Raw genomic sequence first — 12,022 nt, forward strand, 5'->3', positions numbered from 1 at the left:
GACAGCAGTTCGTGCCGCCGCAGCGCTGTCGTTTGTACTGGGGTGCGATCGGAGATGGTTGTTCGGCGCGTTCGTTCGGCGCGGGATTGGCCTACTCCGCGCCGACGTCGCCAGCCGCGGGGCGCCGCCCCGTTTTTGGTGACGTCAAAATGACGACACGCTCCTGTCAATCATCCGCCCACCGAGCATTTCGTCCGAACGCGACAGGAGTTGAGAAGTTTGGAGCGATCATACGGCTTCGCATGGCGCGTCTGGTGGATTGGATTGGATCCAACAGGCGGCCTTTTCGGCTGCGGAATAGCACGTTTGAATCCAATCCATAGTTCGAGAAAATGGCGCTTCCGTTGGGAACTTAGGTTGTTGCGCTGGCGTTTCTAGAGGAAGGAGGAGAGCGGGTGGCGGTGCGAAACGCGTTTGAAGAAATGGCAGAAAGTGAATTCCGGCGTCGTTTTTGTTTCTCGAAACAAATAATTCGTTGGTTGTACAGAGAAATCGACAACATCATCGGTGCCAGCGAGCCACTGGAATGTTGTCGCTGCCCCTTGAAAAGTGCGCCACTCCTCCCGTCGTTTTCTTTTTCTTGTTTCTTCTCACTGTGCGCGACACCACCTAGGGACGACGCAAAGAACCTAGTAGTTATAAATTGCAGTAGTCACACGTACTACTATTTGAAAACGTGTTTGGGCTTGAGAAGAAAAAATACATTTTTTTTAGATAAAGATTTGATTCATTTGGAAGACGAGAAACATTTGGTTTTGTAGTATACCGTTTGCAAGCAGACGACAAACGACGGAAGTAAACTTCCGGGGAGGTCACCGCTTCCTGATTGGCTGCTCTCTCCGCCCCACTGTCACAAATTTTGCACACTGCAACTTTGTGACGTTGCAGCAGCTGAACAGAACGCGTATCGAACAGAATATCTCCGATCGCGCCCCTGGTCGGATCAAGTTTCATAACATTGATGTGACGCCGGGCTGCGTGAAGATGAGCGAGGAAGTGGCACAGTGCTTACGCATACTTAGACAGCTCCCAGAGGAGTTTCGGCGTAAATTTTTACACGATTTCTTCTTTGGAGCTTTCTAGCTGCGTTTGACTGCTTGGGAGGCAGGCGCCGCGGCGACTCAGTGCTACAGCGTTCTGCCACTGAACCGAGGTTGTGGGTGGATCATAGGCTGCCATGGCCCTGCAAGTTGGCAGGATACCTGCAAAAACGCCCGTGTACCAGGCTTTGGGTGCACATAAAAAAAAGTCGCAGTTTCGCCCTAAAGGCGAAGCGTCAATTGCGATAGCAAGTTAGTGGACAGCTAGCTATACGATGTAAGGATAGTAGTTTTACCGGCCGTATAAACTTGTAAACATAGGCACACTAACTCTCGCTGGGAAAAACGCGGCACCAGAGGAGCACTGGGGAATTGCTTGCTTTAGTATGCCTATGTAGAAGTGTCAGCCAATTGATGACACCGACGGCTGTGGAACTTACAGCTCTTCGCGCTGCACTTCGTCTCGTCAGCCAAGAACAATCTCGAAGATGGTCCACATTAAGTGACTCGAAGGCAGCACTGCAGTCTTCACTATCAACCCTGCGGCGCGGACCACACGAACAACTGGTATTCGAGATTAGAGAACTAATCCATACCTTGACTGAGAAAATACACCACGTGACATTTCAGTTGCTTTCAAGTCTCTGCGGCGTCATAGGTAACGAGCACGCCGATAACGCTGCTCGGTAGGCTCTTCAAGGCAACACAGAGGAGTCGCTGTAGTTATCAAGGACAGGTGCCGCTAGAAAACATTGAATGCTCACCACGGATATCATGTTCTCCATGTGGAATGAATTTTTGAAAGCAACCGGCTGCACAAGTTAGACTCTTCTCTCCGCCTTCGCATCCCAGCTGGACTTTGCCGACACGAGGCTACCCTGCTTTATCGAATATGGCTAGGAGTGTCCTTTACGAAGTCCTTTGCTTTCCGAATCGGAAGGGCCGACGATGCCTCGTGTGATGGCTGTGGCTGCGAGAAGACTCTTCAACACCTTATCTGTTACTTTCTTCCTTACAATTTACAGGGATGACCGCTCGCAATCGCGATAGCGCGTTTGGACTAAAGACCTTTAACAGAGGGAACAATTTTAGTATGCCGACATCACAAACCATCGCAGTGGAGAGCGACGAGGGCTCTGTTGCAGTATTTAAAGACATGAGACTTGGACAAGCCGCTGTAGCTTGAACTGATCTTTACAGTGCTACAGGTGCTACTGTGCTCTGCGGTGATTGCATGTGGTGACCGTGACCTATTGTGATTCTTTATCTGCGCTGCTTTTCTTTCTCTGTCTGTGCTTTCCTGTCACTTTACGTCCCTCTCCCCTCTCTCCACAGCGTAGTGTAGCAGACTGGATCTTCCCCGTCTGGTTCACCTCCTTGCCTTTCCCCTTTCTCCTGTCTCTCTGTATAGGCATACAAACTAAATGAACAAGCGTGGTGTCACGCTCACACAAGCAAACATGAAAACATATCACTATATGACCGCGGAAAGTCGCTGTCAAGACTTTGGAGTGACCAAGCACGGCATCAGCAGCGAGCCCCCCGAATCGACCTCCGTGCTCCCTCTCGCGTCAACGTGCAGTGAGTCGCGAAAACACAGTGCGCGGCGGATTGTCGCCGTCGCAGATGGCTTTCGAGATACACCGCCCCCTCTCCTTACCCTCACCCTGGATCATTGCGCGCGACGAAAGACGGTGCGCTTCCTCCCCACTTTCTTTGCTTGCATGCGCGAGATTCACCCGCCGTGCGGGCGCCGTATCTTGAAAGCGATCTGCGATGTTTGCAGAGTGCGCGTAGTGCCGGTAGCTTCCTATGCGCTGTGCTTTCGACGTTTTGTTCTCATTGAAGCGAGTTATGCAAGAAGGTCAATTCGATCGCTGCTGCGGTCGCGATTCCTCACTCCTTCATTTTGACAGACGGTTTCCGCGCTCATCGAGCGAGATGTGTTCATGTTTACCTGCGCGCGTAACATCGGGCTTGTTAATTTTTAGTTACAACATGTTGGAGGGCTTGTTCGAATCCTTGATAGTATGTGCAAGCGAGACTAAACGTAGACGTACAAAGAAACAGACAAAAAGGGACAGCGCGGTCTCTGTCTGTCGGGTTCTTTCTACGTCCTCGTAATCCAATCGCGCTTGTAGGTTTGTTAAATTATGAGGTTTTACGTGCCAAAACCACTTTCTGATTGGGAGGCACGCCGTAGTGGAGGACTTCGGAAATTTCAGAAGGGTTTGGGTGCGAGCTAGTTGGTACGGATCATTCATATTTAAAACAGCGCCAAAAGAACGCGGACAAGGGAGGACACAGGACGAGCGCTGACTGCCAACAACACCTTTATTGGAGCCTGCGCAAATATATACAATTTGCAACGGGCATAAAGAGAGTGAAAGAAGAAGGGAAAGGCGAGTCATCGTCGGTGAACTCCTGCTGCGCATGCGTCAGTGACATTAAACAATATAAAAGTAATCATTACATGGTGGACACAGGCCAAACTGATTAACTTCTAAGGAACTTAAGTTCTTTATCACAAAGTGCTATGGAAGGGGAACTAACACAGGTGGCTCCTAACTGACACATTGAAAATGCCTCAACGATTTCTCTGGTCATCTGATTGCTGTACCTTTTCAACACACGTGTGTCGTCAAGGAGGAAATTTCCACCACCTGGGGTTCTTTAACGTGCACCTAAATCTAAGCACACGGGGGTTTTCGCATTTCGCCCCCATCGAAATGCGGCCGCCTTTGCAGGGATCCGATCCCGCGACCTCAGGCTCAGCAGCCTAACACCATAGCCACTGAGCAACCACGGCGGGTTCTTGTACGTTATATCATTGCTAACTTAGTAAGGGTATGTTTACAAGCTTATACGGCCGGTACGACTGCTAGCCTTACTTCGTATAGCTGTCTACTAATTTGCTATCGCAATCGGTGCTTGGCCTTTCGGGCGAAACTGCGACTTGATTTTTTTTTACCTTGTACATAGTGCGAATCAATTAAGGGCCAAGCAGGAGAGGGAGTACCATATAGTCAACGCATACATCAATCATCTCAAAATTTTCAGATGAAGAATGAAGCAAAATCCATTATAATAGAAAAGTGGGACGCAACTTGAGTACAATACAATTCACTCGAGAGGCATAAGAAAATGAAAACCTTTTGGTAAAGTATTCCAGTCGGCGATCGTCTTTGGAAAATAACATATGTATATACATTGGTGTGTACGAAAGTCGGTTTAATATTATGCATATGTTTGCTGCGGGATGCTCCTGCCGTATCTTTACCAAGGCATCTTCAAGTCGAATTCCCAGCTTACCGATGTATATCGAACGGAGCATCTTGAGCACGGCGATGTTTCTCTTTTCTTTAGGAATTTCTAGTTGCAAAACAGCTGTCGGCGAGTTGTGACATTTATAACGATTGCATATAAATCGGCTGCATAATGTTTGGGTGCTTTCAAATTGTTTTATTGCGATAGCAATTCTATGGACATTCCAGGCGCATTTTGGAGCGCAGCTCTTAATGGCCGGTTCCTGCGGCGTGCATCGGCCGCGGCGGCGGCGTACCCGACAGCGAAAGATGAAAGAGCGAACGCGCTGGAGTAAATGAAAGACACGAGCCGCGAAGGTCGGAGACCAATGAAAGCGACTCCTTCAGCGACATGCGCGCCGGAAACTGGTTTCATGCGAACCCGCTCGGTGCGTAGTCGTATCCAGTCAAAGCCGGACGTACCGCTCGTTTCCTACTATCGTCTGCTCGCGTCCGCTCTCGCTCGCGCTTGTTTGGTTTGCTTGGTTTGGTCTCTTACCCGCCGTGGTTGCTCAGTGGCTATGGTGTTGGGCTGCTGAGCACGAGGTCGCGGGATCGAATCCCGGCCATGGCGGCCGCATTTCGATGGAGGCGAAATGCGAAAACACCCGTGTACTTAGATTTAGGTGCACGTTAAAGATCCCCAGGTAGTCTAAATTTCCGGAGTCCTCCACTACGGCGTGCCTCATAATCAGAAAGTGGTTTTGGCACGTAAAGCCCCATTATTTTATGGTTTGGTCTCGTTCGCGCTTGTTTCGATTCTCATGGTGTGCGATCGTTTTGAAATCGACGCGAATTATGTGGTACTTTCTGGTAGCCAGGCGGCATCGGCGCTCACACTGAAACCTTTGGCGAGTCGTGTGTAAAAGCCGACGTGCTTGACACGCAGATCATATTTTCGACGATGGCCGGCTCTGCTACATATCTCTCTCAAATGCTTTGCTTCAATATAGCGCGAAATGAAAACACGCATAGAGCTGCGCTCAAATTTCGCATTAGAGAATATCGTAATCGTCAGTTGTTGTTTTTTTGTCGTTGCCGTCGCCGTGATGTTCGGTATAAAGTCCAAGGGCGAGAACACCGCCGCCGCTGTGGAAGGAAGGGCGGCGTATTAAGTAGCAACTGCGTATTAAGCGGCTGCGCGCGCCCTATCTAGAACTGCATTAGCGTTCCGCCGGTTTTACCTCGAAGAAGCCAATTTCAAGTTTTGGATTTGGTTTGCTGATAGTTTCTCTCGATTTTGATAGCTATCTTGCGATTTCAACTATTTTGTCAGTATCCCTGAACGTGCGGCGAGTGTAATGGTTCTGTGCCTATATATTAGGTGCTTCCTGGAGTAAACTTTGTTGCGAGTCTGGCCCTCTATTTGTCTCCTCTTATGTCTTACGCATCCGCTATAAATCAGTCTGCGTCAGCAGGCGTTTGGTGTGTTGCGAAACCACGTATGCGAGCAGAAGAGGGTTGGACCCGCCCGCGTGTAGCCGTGCGCGGCTTAGCCATGTCTGGGGAAAGGGGGATCCTGGAGGTTGAGCCGATACCGGGTGTTCGGACCTCTAAGGCCCTCGGCGGAGGCAACACACCTCTTCGGTCTCTGTTTCACATAGACGGCACCTCCAGACTGACCCACCTGGAGGAAATCGGCAGTCGCCTTTTCCTGCCCTCCTCTTCAATCTTTGGCTTTCTCTGTCGCTGTTTCTTCGTTGCTGTCTTCTTCTGATTTCCGAATTTCTGGGCTGCAAGAGTCAACCTGGCGTAGTTATGCTAGGTTATAGCGGCGATGCAAGTGGTCTGCAGGTATTTTTCCAACCTCGTAGCGACCCCGTGTTGGGCCCGATGGTGGGTGGCTACCATCGCCGCCGAATTTTTGAAGGCCTACATGGCAAACACTCCTTCCCACTTCAAGATCACGCCCTAAACAGAGGGCGCACCAAAGCGACTTTCCAGTTCTTTATGAAACATAACGAAGATACCCTCCCAAAGTATCATGTCCTTCACAGTGAAGGCAACAAAACTGTAAGAAAACTGCCACGTTTCTCGCACCTAAATGCATTGCGAACACGATTGGACCTGGTTACAAAACCTCAAAGTTTGCAAGAGGAGACCTCCTCCTCGAACAGACAAAGAAAGGTCAAGTCGAAAAGCTCGCTGAACTCACCAGTATTGGTAAAGTTAATGTGACGATCTCTCCACATTGCTCGCTCAACACAAGCAGGGGAGTAATATCAGACGACAATTTCCTGAACCTCAGTGACGAAGAGCTCCTTGAAGGATTCCAGGAGCAAGACGTTATGAAGGTACAAAGAATGACTCTCCGGCGAAATGACCAACAGATCCGTACGAAACACGTGATACTCACACTTGGTACTAGTAATGTACCCAGTTCACTCCACGCAGGTTATTTTAAAATCATTGTAAGACCATACATACCGAACCAAAGCTGCTGGTACGTAAACTGCGGGTATGTAATAAATAAATAAATGAATAAATAAATAAATAAATAAATAAATAAATAAATAAATAAATAAATAAATAAATGCGGTCCTTCAAGTGCCAGAGGTTCGGACATGCATCCAAACATATAGAGGAAAAGGAACGTGTGCGAAATGCAGTGCCAACCACCATCAATCTGACAGCTGCAATACTCCTGCACAATGTTTAAGGGCGACTACAGCTTACTCACGGAGCTGCCCTTGCTAGAAAAGCGAAAATGAAAGCATCGCAATCACTGTAAAGGAACACCTCTACTTCTTTGAAGCGGGGAAAAGGCTAAAGCACTTACCTCAAGTAAGGCACGCCAGTGCGCGGCAAGGGGCAGCGCTACACCGGTTTCAGGAGTCTACAGGGTCCGCGTCCGGTATTCCTGTCGGAACTTGGTGCCTGCAGGCAGTGCTGCTCCATCACGCTTAAGTCCTGTTTTGATCGTCATTTCGCGTCGCCTCAGAATTCATGGATAACACATAAGCGCCTAGCTTTAATGCGCAAGAAAGATCATCTTTACAATAAAACCAAGCGACAACCATTTAACAAGAATTTAGCCATTCGGTACAAGAAGTTTTCTAACCAGCTTTCTGCCACATTGAAAAGAGCTAAGAAACATCGTACGAAAGAAAAATTTTGGAATGCGGTAACAACGTAAAAAGGAAATGGGAAATTGTTAACTCCTTCTTAAATAGGGCAAATAATCGCGAAAGTATAACAGAAATTGCTCATAATCGAAAGGTGTACAAGACCGCCAAAGAAATAGCTGATGCGTTTACTGATTTCTTCTTTAGCAGCGAACTACAGAGACCTGCGCATGACAATCCCGTGCCCCAGCGCCTGCCAAAGTCTTGCTTTTTATTTCCAACTACAATCCAGGAAGTTCTAAACATTATAAACAACATGAAAATAACCGGCGCCGGTATCGATAAATTACGCCCATCCCATACAAAATTAATTGCACCCTTAATAACTGATGTCCTTGCTGACTTAATCAACATCATGTTTATATCCGGCAGTTTCCCACAGGAACTAAAATAAGGCAAGATCACCCCAATTCTTAAGAAAGGTGAGCCCTCTTTAATTTCCAGTTACCGCTGCATCTGTGTATTACCTTTTTAGCAAGGTAATTGAAAAGCTTATAGAAAAACGTTTAACTGATTACCTTACAAAATTTAACATTCTCTCACCATTCCAATACGGCTTTAGCTCGCGTTACTCGATTGAACTTGCTCTTGTTGCTCTAACCGATCAACTAAAACTCGCTATCGATCAAGGCGATTATACAGCTTCAGTATTTGTAGATTTAATCCCAAAGCGTTTGAGAAAATAAATCATCACATCTTATTTCATAAGCTTGAATCGTTAGGAATTACTGGCCCAGCACTTTTGTTACTACAAAATTATTTAACAGACAGAATGCAGGTAATAACTATTTCAGGCGTTCATTCTAAAACCATGTTCACTAATACTGGCGTGCCCCAGGGTTCCATATTGGGGCCGCTTGTATCTTTACTATATGTCAATGATCTGCCTAACTGCCTCTGTTCTTCGAAATGTATACTTTATGCAGATGATACTATCATTAACTCCGATAAATGTCTTACAACCTAACCTTCATGGCGATTTACACAGCCTGCTGGAGTGGTGCCATACCAACCAGCTACAGATAAGCCCGTCGAAAACAATATTTGTTGTATTCACTTCCCACCAATGAACATTTCACTCAATTCCTCCTATTTTTCTGGGCGCAAGTCCTATACCTGCAAGTTTTTCATGTAATTATATTGGCATAGAAGTAGACAGAAATCTTAAATTTATTGAACAGTTAACCAAAGTGAAACAGAAGATTATCCACGGGATTAGGGTACTTCTAAAAGCATGAAACATAATTAACCATCAAATATTACTATCATTATACTTCTCATTTATTCATTCCCACATTAACTACTGTGTTACTTGCTGGGGAAACACTTACGTAACCCATTTAAACTCATTGCAAATCCGACAGAATCAGGCTATTAGGATAATTACATTTAGCCCATATAACAACGCCTCATACCTTTACCAACTAATCACATTCTTTCAGTCACACAACTCATTAAATATAACCTAGGTACCTTTTTGTTCCGTCAAATCAATTATGCACGATGAGATAGCTTGATACCACAATCTTCTCTAATAAATACTGATATTACCAGGCTTGCCATAAGTAGGAACTTCATTTTACCCAAAATACATACTAATTATGGCAAGCAGAGCCTCTATTTTTCATCTATCGCATTCTGGACCACACTACCATTACATATAAGAACACTTAAAATTCACGAACTTAAGAAACAACTAAAAGAGTAAATTATGTCGAATACTTATGCCTAGTTCATACTCACAACCATTCTTTCAGGGTGCCATCATTTCATTTTCATTGCCATACCATTATGTTCCTGTTTCTGCCTTACATATACATTCGAGTTAGCAAATTACACTGTGTTTGACCCCTCACCTGCTCGGTTACTTTATTAGTTGTCAACGAGATTATGTTACAGTGCTTTCTTTCATGGCATTTATGCACATGTAATTCTTCAATCATGATATTCATACTAATACCTGTAATTCTTCCATGTTAACGATTTGTCGAAACTGCTGTAATTTTTTATTACGTTTACTTTGTAAAGGAGGTCCCATTGCAGTCTTTCACTTCAGGACATCCCTCTGTATGTTAACATCTTGTAATGTTTTTAATCATCTCAATAAAAACCGATCCTGATTCTGATCATCCTCGAAGACCGACTGCCGCCAGACCGCACTGCCGCAGAACCGAAAGTTGAACCGAATTCCACGGCTCGAGACGCGCGTCTCGGCGCCTGGCTCTCGATCATCCAGCGCTTCGAAAAAGGTGATGGAGGTCGACCCGAAAAACCCTGCTTCATTGACGCCAAAAGATCCGCGTTCTCTGGAGCGCACCAAGACGGACAAACTTCTTGTAGCTTCACCGAAAAGGGACAGGTAACCTGAACGGTTATCGACCTTGATGAAAGTAATCAACTTTTTTAATGCATGACAATGACAATGACAATGATGTTTATTTGCATCAGTACATGACGCGAGGGGAATGCAGAAAAAGCTGCCACATGGACAGCTTGACGAAGCCGCAGGCCCCCGCATTGGCGTTTGCGCGGCGTTAGCAAACACAAAGGCAGTACATCATTGTTTACAAATGTCCTTTACACAAAATTGAGCATTGCGAACCATGCGAAGCAAATGAAGAAAAAAAGATGTGCTCTAACAGGGCATAGTAAAAGACATCTCTAACCAATAAGGATAAAAAACAATGATAGGCACAACGGTATCGCAACTGTTCAAAAACACGAGGGTGAGAAAGATGTAATCATAACACAAGCTGTACCAATAACATTTCTCATACAAACTAAACAAATGAAAAACCAAGAATATAAGCTATACAATGGGACTAGTTGGTTTCGATAAGGAAAAATTTGCGAAAGCCAGGGAAACAATCTAGTGGAGGCAGAAATAACTATACAGAGCTTTAAAAGAGCTATTTTCCAATCCGGTGGTTTCGTTGTGAAAATTATTCAGTAACCTTGGCAGGTTGTTACGAATAGTTTGTTGTCCGTATGTCGTTCTAACGGTTTCTACTTTCCAAAACTCTCTGGTCCTTGTCGTATATGTTGCAATGTTGATTTTTTAATCCGCTAGTGTTCTTATAAAGCTGGCTCCATTTTTTATTTCTTGTTTGTATGCTCTACAGAGTCGATAATCGTACATACTGGCAATTGGCATTACATTGTATTTTATAAAAAATTCACGTGTATGAATTCACGAAGACAGTGACACCGAGTTGTACACGGATGCCAGCAACGTTGGCCTTGGTGCCGTTCTCGTACAGTGGCAAGATAGAGCCGAGCGCGTCATTGCGTACGCAAGCCGCACTTTGTCTCCAGCTGAAAGTAACTATTCCACTACGGAAAGGGAATGCTTGGTCGTTGTGTGGGCAATTGCTAAGTTCCGACCATATTTGTACGGCCGATCGCTTCGAGTTGTGACAGATCACCATTCATTGTGCTGGCTCGCCAATCTAAAGGATCCATCTGGCCGTCTTGCACGCTGGAGTCTTCGCTTGCAAGAATACGATATGACGATAGTGTTCAAATCCGGGCGTAAATACACCGACGCCAACTGCCTGTCAGGCGCTCCACTTCAACCGTTGCCATTCGACGTTGATGAAGAGGACGCATTTCTTTTCATTGTCACAGTATCAGGCATCAGCAAGCAATAGCGCGATGATTGAGAACTCCGGCCTCTCATCGACTACCTTGAGAACCGTTTACCAGAGCCGCCTCGTATGTTCGTCCGCAAGTTATCATTTTTTCTCCGCGATGGCGTCCTATACAAATTGGGTTTTCACTCGACCGCATCCGCCTGCCTCCTTGTAGTGCCGTCTTCACTACGTGACGACATCCTGCGGGCCTCTCACGACGAGCCATCTTCGGGCCACTTGGAATTCGCACGGACGTTTTCACGCATACGCCAAAAGTACTTGTGGCCTAACCTTCGCCATGACGTAAAGCAATACGTGAAGACATGCCGCGACTGCCAGAGACGCAAGACACCACCCGTGCGTACCGTTAGACTTCTCCATCCCGTGGATCCTCCGCGGATCCCTTTTCAGCAGGTTGGCACAGATTTCCTTGGACCATTCCCCACGTCGAGGGCTGGTAACCGTTGGATTGCTGTTGCCTCAGACTACCTTACGTGTTACATTGAAACCCGAGCTCTCCCACGAGGCACTGCTAATGATGCTGCGACCTTCTTTGTAAATGGTATCGTACTCCGCCACGGTGCTCCAACAGTGGTTATAACCGACTGGGGCACTGCATCTACAGCGCAGCTCACATAAGATATCATGCTTCTCAGTGGTACATTTCACCGCAAAGCCACAGCTTACCATCCCCAGACGAATGGGCTCACAGAAAGGCTAAACAAAATGATCGCTGATATGATTTCCATGTATGTTAACGTCGACCACAAGAACTGGGACGACGTTCTCCCATATTTTATGTTTGCATATAATACTGCCGTTCAAGAAACTATGGGCTTCACCTCTTTTCGTTTGGTGCATGCCCGGGAAGCGGACACAGCGTTGAACGCGATGCTTTTACCCACCCACTGTTCTAATGT

General features: G+C 46.4%; 1 protein-coding gene across 6 annotated transcripts in view; it reads right to left on the bottom strand.

Annotated features, from left to right (window-relative positions):
* The window catches only part of LOC126545200 (alpha-(1,3)-fucosyltransferase C-like), a 59,080-nt gene that overhangs the window by 18,477 nt on the left and 28,581 nt on the right, over positions 1 to 12,022 (bottom strand). For 4 of the 6 annotated variants that reach the window (XR_011890702.1, XM_072285092.1, XM_072285091.1 and 1 more), the window contains one exon: positions 7,125 to 7,255. The exons of 1 other annotated variant lie outside the window; for it this stretch is intronic. The gene's annotated coding sequence lies outside the window, so the exon portion shown is untranslated. The remainder of the gene's footprint in view (positions 1 to 7,124; positions 7,256 to 12,022) is intronic. One more of the 6 variants, XM_072285090.1, reaches the window with a different exon arrangement.

Source organism: Dermacentor andersoni, chromosome 10, assembly GCF_023375885.2.
Source record: "Dermacentor andersoni chromosome 10, qqDerAnde1_hic_scaffold, whole genome shotgun sequence".
In the NCBI taxonomy this organism is placed as follows: domain Eukaryota; kingdom Metazoa; phylum Arthropoda; class Arachnida; order Ixodida; family Ixodidae; genus Dermacentor; species Dermacentor andersoni.